Source organism: Alnus glutinosa, chromosome 7, assembly GCF_958979055.1.
Source record: "Alnus glutinosa chromosome 7, dhAlnGlut1.1, whole genome shotgun sequence".
NCBI lineage: Eukaryota > Viridiplantae > Streptophyta > Magnoliopsida > Fagales > Betulaceae > Alnus > Alnus glutinosa.
In genome coordinates, this window is record NC_084892.1 from 1,753,095 (window position 1) to 1,759,786 (window position 6,692).

General features: G+C 35.5%; 1 pseudogene; it reads left to right on the top strand.

The window, feature by feature from the left end:
* Nucleotides 1–256: 256 nt before the first annotated feature.
* Nucleotides 257–3,333, top strand: LOC133873631 (cytochrome P450 76A1-like; annotated as a pseudogene).
* The last annotated feature ends 3,359 nt before the right edge of the window (nucleotides 3,334–6,692 follow it).

Consider the following 6,692-nt stretch of genomic DNA (forward strand, 5'->3'; position numbering starts at 1 on the left):
ATAATTTTTTTTAAAACAAAACACATGACTGTTTTAGAAATTTTAATAGAATTTAATGAAAAATTTTAACAGATGGTTGAAATTGACAAAAATTAAAAAATTGATACCCTAAATTAAAACTTTTTAAGATTTGAGTATCTTATTTAAAAAGTGATAAAAGATTAAGATTATAAGTAAAGTTATTCTAATTTAAATATAAAATTTTATATAAATAGAGACCCATGATATCTTATCCAAGGGTCCTTGCAAAGAAGAATATTGCTTTATACGATACTTTGTCAATTTTTTTCCGCAAGATTTGTCACATTATCTAGGCGACAGAATTAATCGCTATAAAAACCGACCCCGGAGCTAGAGTAATTGCAAGCCAGCAAACAAACCAAAAAACCCAACATAATTAGAACATGGAGTACGAGGCTCTGGGGTTGATTCTAGCTCTATTGCTATGGGTTGCATGGGTAATAATTATACAGCGCCGCGACCGACACGTTCGACTGGAGGAGCAAGGTGATCAGCTCCCACCAGGGCCTAGATCGTGGCCAGTGGTTGGAAACATTTTCCCGTTGGGTTGGGCACCTGTACCCCACGAGTCCTTTGCAAAGCTGGCTCGACGGCACGGTCCCATCATGACCCTTTGGCTAGGGTCAATGAGCACGGTGGTCATCTCGTCCAAAGAAGTGGCCCGAGACATGTTCAAGAACCATGATGTGGTTCTTGCCGGTAGGAAGATCTACGAGGCCATGAAGGGGGACTATGGCAATGAGGGTTCCATCATTACTGCTCAATATGGATCTCACTGGCGAATGTTGAGGCGCTTGTGCACCTCGGAGTTTTTCGTCTCAAGCCGTCTGTAAGCCATGAGAGGTACTGGTATTCCTTCAAGTCATGATCGATGTTTATTATTGATAAACTTTTAGATATATATAGAACATTGTAATTTACTGTTGATATATGTTGAAACAGGTGTTCGTGGGAGGTGCATCGATGAAATGGTGCAGTACATAGAAGACGCTAGTGCATCTGGTACCAACGGCATCGATGTTGGGAGGTTCTTCTTCTTGATGGCTTTCAATCTTTTAGGAAACCTTATGTTTTCAAAAGACCTGCTGGACCCCAAATCAGAGAGAGGGGCCAAGTTCTTCAACCATGCAGGCAAGGTGATGGAGTTGGCAGGGAAGCCGAACGTCGCGGATTTCTTGCCAATTCTTAGGTGGCTTGACCCACAAGGTATAAGAAGAAAGACCCAGTTCCATGGCGAACGAGCCTTTGAAATCGCAGGGGGGTTCATTGCAGAGAGGATGGAGAGCATGGAAAATGGTCATAATGGTGAAGAAATCAAGAGAAAGGACTACTTGGATGTGCTTTTGGAGTTTCGTGGTGATGGTGTGGAGGAACCCTTAAGGCTTTCTTCAAGAGCTATCAACGTCGCAGTGCTTGTAAGCCATCTTTACTTTCCATCTTTTGCAGCTTCCACACACAGCTAGCACACCATATATCCACGCAAATCTCTTGGTGTTGCCACATATGATATGTTTTCTTTTAAAACTATATATTCTAAAATTGACGAAAGTTCTTAAAAATAAAAATATCTAAATCTTTTTCAATTTTTGTTTTAAAAAATATATTATATATAATTTTATTCTCCATACCATTAATTAAGATCCATTGAAATATATATAATTTGTGATAAAATTTTCTTCCAAATTGAGTAAGAGAAAGTTTCTTTAATTTAGTCTATATTAAACTAATATATTTTCTTAGAACTTGTGATTCTTACTTGCGCGCATTTTTAATAGAATCATCTAATAAATTGACAAGTGTCCATAGAACAAAATAAGTAACATCTTTCATTAAAAGTTTTAAATTGCATATGAGAAATTACATCCTTTAAGAGTACATGTATGTCAAGATTCTAACCTAACTTAGAGGAATGTCGTATTGTTTATAATATCTACTGTGGTGCAATCAAGTGGTTAAAGGACGAATTTGGGATGAGTTGTAGAGTCAGACATTTTGAGTCTTATTATGTACTAGGAGTTTTCCCAAATTATTTGGTATACGGTTCTTCTGATAGGTGAGGTTTGAAGGAGTAATTCTATCCTTATGTCCTTCCAAATGTTAAGTGGCTTTTAAAATTACAATTCAATTTGAGATAATCCTTATTGGAGTTTGATCCGATGATAATTTTAAAGCCACATGACATTTGAGATGACACAAAAACGACTCTAGTCCTTTTTATAGCATTAGTCGGTTCGAAGAGCCTTGCTTTGGCGAGCTTTTTTATCATTAAAAAAAAATGTTTTACTTTATTTTAAGACAGCTCAAGAGTGTCAAAAGAGGATTCGTCATTTCTCCTGTCTTTCTCTCATCCTCTCACTTTTAAAAGGAAACTATCGAAAGATGTATATCGCATCTGGTGTCAAAATGAGATTATGGACGTTTCAGGAGATGTTTATGGCGGGGACGGACACAACGACGAGCACACTAGAGTGGGCAATGGCTGAGCTTCTCCACAATCCCTGAAACTTTGAAAAAAGTCCAGACGGAGCTGAGGATCGCTATAAGCCCAAACAAGAAGCTCGAAGAGAAGGACATCGAGAACCTCCCATACCTTAGAGCTGTCATAAAGGAAACGCTAAGGCTACACCCACCTCTCCCTTTCCTATTCCCCCACATGTCCATGGACTCCTGCAACATGCTCGGCTACTCTATTCCAAAAGAAACACAAATCCTAGTTAACGTTTGGGCGATTGGACGAGACCCCAAGACTTGGGACGACCCTTTTGTTTTCAGCCGGAGAGGTTCTTGGAGCCAAAAGTGGTGGATTTCAAGGGGCACCATTTTGAGTTCATACCCTTTGGATCTGGGCGACGCATGTGCCCAGCCATGCCGCTAGCCTCCCGTGTGCTTTCGCTGGCTCTAGGGTCTCTCCTGCACTTGTTTGACTGGGAGTTGGCCGATGGGCTTAAGGCGGAGAAGATGGACATGGCCGAAAGGATGGGGCTAACGCTCAGGAAAGCTGTCCCATTGAAGGTTGTGCCAATACCTTTCAAACAACACCGTACGTGTTGCTAAGAAGTCCATGTGTGTTAAACAACTTTTACTGCTTTTTTCTGTAACTGCCTATTGTCAACCAGTCAGACCTTTAATTAATTATAGGAAAATAATTCTTATGCAACTGTTGTGCAAAGTCTTAGAGACGTGGAGTGAGTCTCATGTAGTGAGTTCCACCACATGGATCTCACGTGGGACTCATCCCATGTCTCTAGATCGAGTAGTGCACCAATCACCCATCTTAATTATATATTCTATATAATGATCTGATTTACAGCATGTGGAGATTGTAATATATATCGCGGCTATGATCTCTTGTCAACTGTCTTCCCCAAACAGGTATCATTTATATATGGACAATAAAATGGGACTTTGAAATTTGAATCTTGTAGTGAAAAAATCTTAAACTAGCTAGAAACCTTGATGAAATGATTGACTTTGTAAATATAGAATTTTCTTTTTCTTAAACTTTCTTTTGTACGTAGTTTTGTTGCTATGATCCATCTTATTATTCAAGGGATTAGTCCAAGCTACAACAATAAAATCAAATCGCATGCATGATCAGTGGTATATATTGGAAAATATATAAGAAACCAAATACAAAGTAGCTAGTACGTGGACATTCCTTGACTGACGAATGGGATTGACAACAATGTTAAAGGAAAAGTACAACAATATTTGTATGAACGAAGTCGTTTTTTTCTTTCTTCTTTTTTTCTGAGCAAGAAATATGGAGTGTGGATTAGCACGAAATATGGAGATCAACAGGGTAGGATCAATGGAGACGTACAATTTATATATTTTGGCCATAGCCAATTAACCGATTGATTAGCCTAGCAACTCATGATGATCCATGAAGAGAGAGAGTAGTTGGGAACATTTTACCAAACTTGGAGCTCATGATATATTCTAGATGTTGATATTTAATGCTTTTTCATTAACTTTTCATAGCAGTCGACTATACATGTTGCATGAGCGATGCCAACAAGTTTCAATTTCCGGGAACAAAGATTAGCGCACTTTATCGTAGCAATGGAAAGTCTGGTGGCATAATCTTTTGGATGCATTGAGTCATTAAAAAGACATTTAAGAAGATTAGTAGAAATACAAAACTCCATATGTCTTGATGCTTCACACATTTTAAGTGTGAATTCAAGGCAACGATGGATATAAGTCATTTCCTCAAGATCAAGTTGAAAAGGTAGTTGAAGGCTAGTTGGTAGTAGGGTGGGAGTAGGAGAAAGAGGGATAATTAAGGTCATTAGCATATACTTCGAGTATTATGAGGATAATCAACTCAATGATAATCACCGGCTGAAGTTTTATCATATGTTTCCTAGCCGACATATTTCTCCCGCTCTAAAAATTCTCTTATTTGGACGTCAAATTGAATCGTTATCAAAGTTAAATTGCTTGAGACCATTGAAATATAAACTTATTCAAAAAGAGTTATAAAAATTAATTGCAGCTTTTGGAAATATATAAGACAATATTCTATTAAAATAACTATATATTGGTTCAAGTAATGTCTTTGGCTAGGAGCATAAAGGTTTTCCAATAGATTTTTATGCAAATAATATGTGACTTTTGGTGAAAGTTAACTATAACTATATTAGAAAACTTACATAAAAGAAGATGTATCATCAAATATTCATAACATATTAGATTAAAATCTCCATTTAAACAATATTTTGAAACAACTATTGGCTTAAAAGAAATGATAAGTATGTAATATTGGAGTGCATGGAGTACTGTAAATCATCATAGTATTTCATTTATACAAAGATATTATAAATGGTTAAAGTTACAAATAGAAGTGATTTGTTATATTGTCACATCTATAATAAAAGAACAAAACAAACTAATTATTACAATTATGCATAATTGTATGACATAGTTTTTTAACAAAAAAAGAAAAAGATTCTCATACGATTTTAATATAATTATAATGATGTGATAGTTAAAATTAGACATTAATTTTTTTTCACAACATATTATACTCTTCCTTATTTGCTAAGGAAAAAAAAAAAAAAAAGGGATAGCGGTCCATGCTAAGCCCCCCACCATTATATGACATAGTTTTTGAACAAAATTTTCTGGTAATTAAACTCAATGCATTTAAAAAAATAAAAATAAAAAACACTTTGAAATCACGTGTTCCTTAGGAACGATATCATATATATATATATATATATATATCCTGTGCTGTCTTGAAAAAGGTTAAAGTTGGAGGAGAAATCGGTCGAGCATATGGGTTCACATGCAGTTGAGCCCAAAGTACTCATAGATGTTATGTACACAGTAGCCATCTCCTTTTTCTTTTTCTTTTTTTTTTTTTTTTTTTTTTTTTAATATATATATATATATATATATATATATATATTTCAAATAATAATGTTCTCTTTATATAAGGATATGCCTATATAGCTAGTCAAATCTAGGGGTGGGCATCGGTTCGGTAGGTGGTTAATTCGGTCGGTTAACCGACTTTTGTCGGAATGCAGTCGGTGAATTTATTTCGGTTAAATCAGTTAAATCAGTTAACATTTGGTTAACATGGGTAAGGAAACGACGTCGTATTGATTTTTTAAAAAAAAAAGAAAAAAAAAAGAAAAAGAAGATCAAACGTTTCGTTCTTCCTAAAACGATGCCATTTCATTTTATGTCGGCTCGGTTAATCGGTCAGAATAAAATGCGGTTCGGTTACCGAACCGGCTTTATGAACAAAATTTTATACCGACTACTAAACCGAAATTAGTCAGTAGAGTCGGTAGGCGGTCAATTTCGGTTTGGTTCAATAAACGGTCGGTAGGTAGTAGGCAGATAATTTGCCCACCCCTACGAATCACTAAAATAGTAGTCAACCCGTACGTAATACTTATGCTATATTTTATTTCATTGATTCCCTAATTCATGCAAGATGAGAGCCGCAATCGATTAAAAATAATAATGTTGGCGTTACCATTTATTTCTAAGGTAATAATGGAATACTATTTTTTTTTTTTTTTTAACAAAAAGATTTGAGTATTTCATCGATCAAAGATCACGAGCATAAAACTCTTACATCATAAAGCATAAAGCTCTACAAAATCATAGACACATGCTATAAAATTACATAATCATAGATACAAACAAAATTCTTACAATAAAGTACTATACCTGACTTTCATCTTCCGCTAACCCATGTACAAAAATAGTTAAAGAGCATATCTGCTCCGAGGAGACTAGATCTAAGACAATGGTAGCCAAATATCCCTCTCTCTCTCTCTCTCTCTCTCTTTCTCCCTATATATATATATATATATATATATATATATATATATATATATATATATATATATATATATATATATATATATATTTAAAAAAAAACCGGCCTTGAGAGATAACCTCTTACATTTGACTAATCTTCATCACATAGATCACCCATGCGGGCAGATCTAAAGAGAATAAAACTCTTATATATTCAAAGCCAACTTTTCTTTTGAATGAGAGAGTAGCAAATATTAATTTAACCAAAGCTTCGGGGTAGAGAGGCCCTTAATTAACTGCCGGCGCCCTCCCATGAAGTCAAAAGCCGAGAGGTATATTTTCAAAACTATTAATGTCACGTATGTGTGGCGGTACGTACTTGCTTT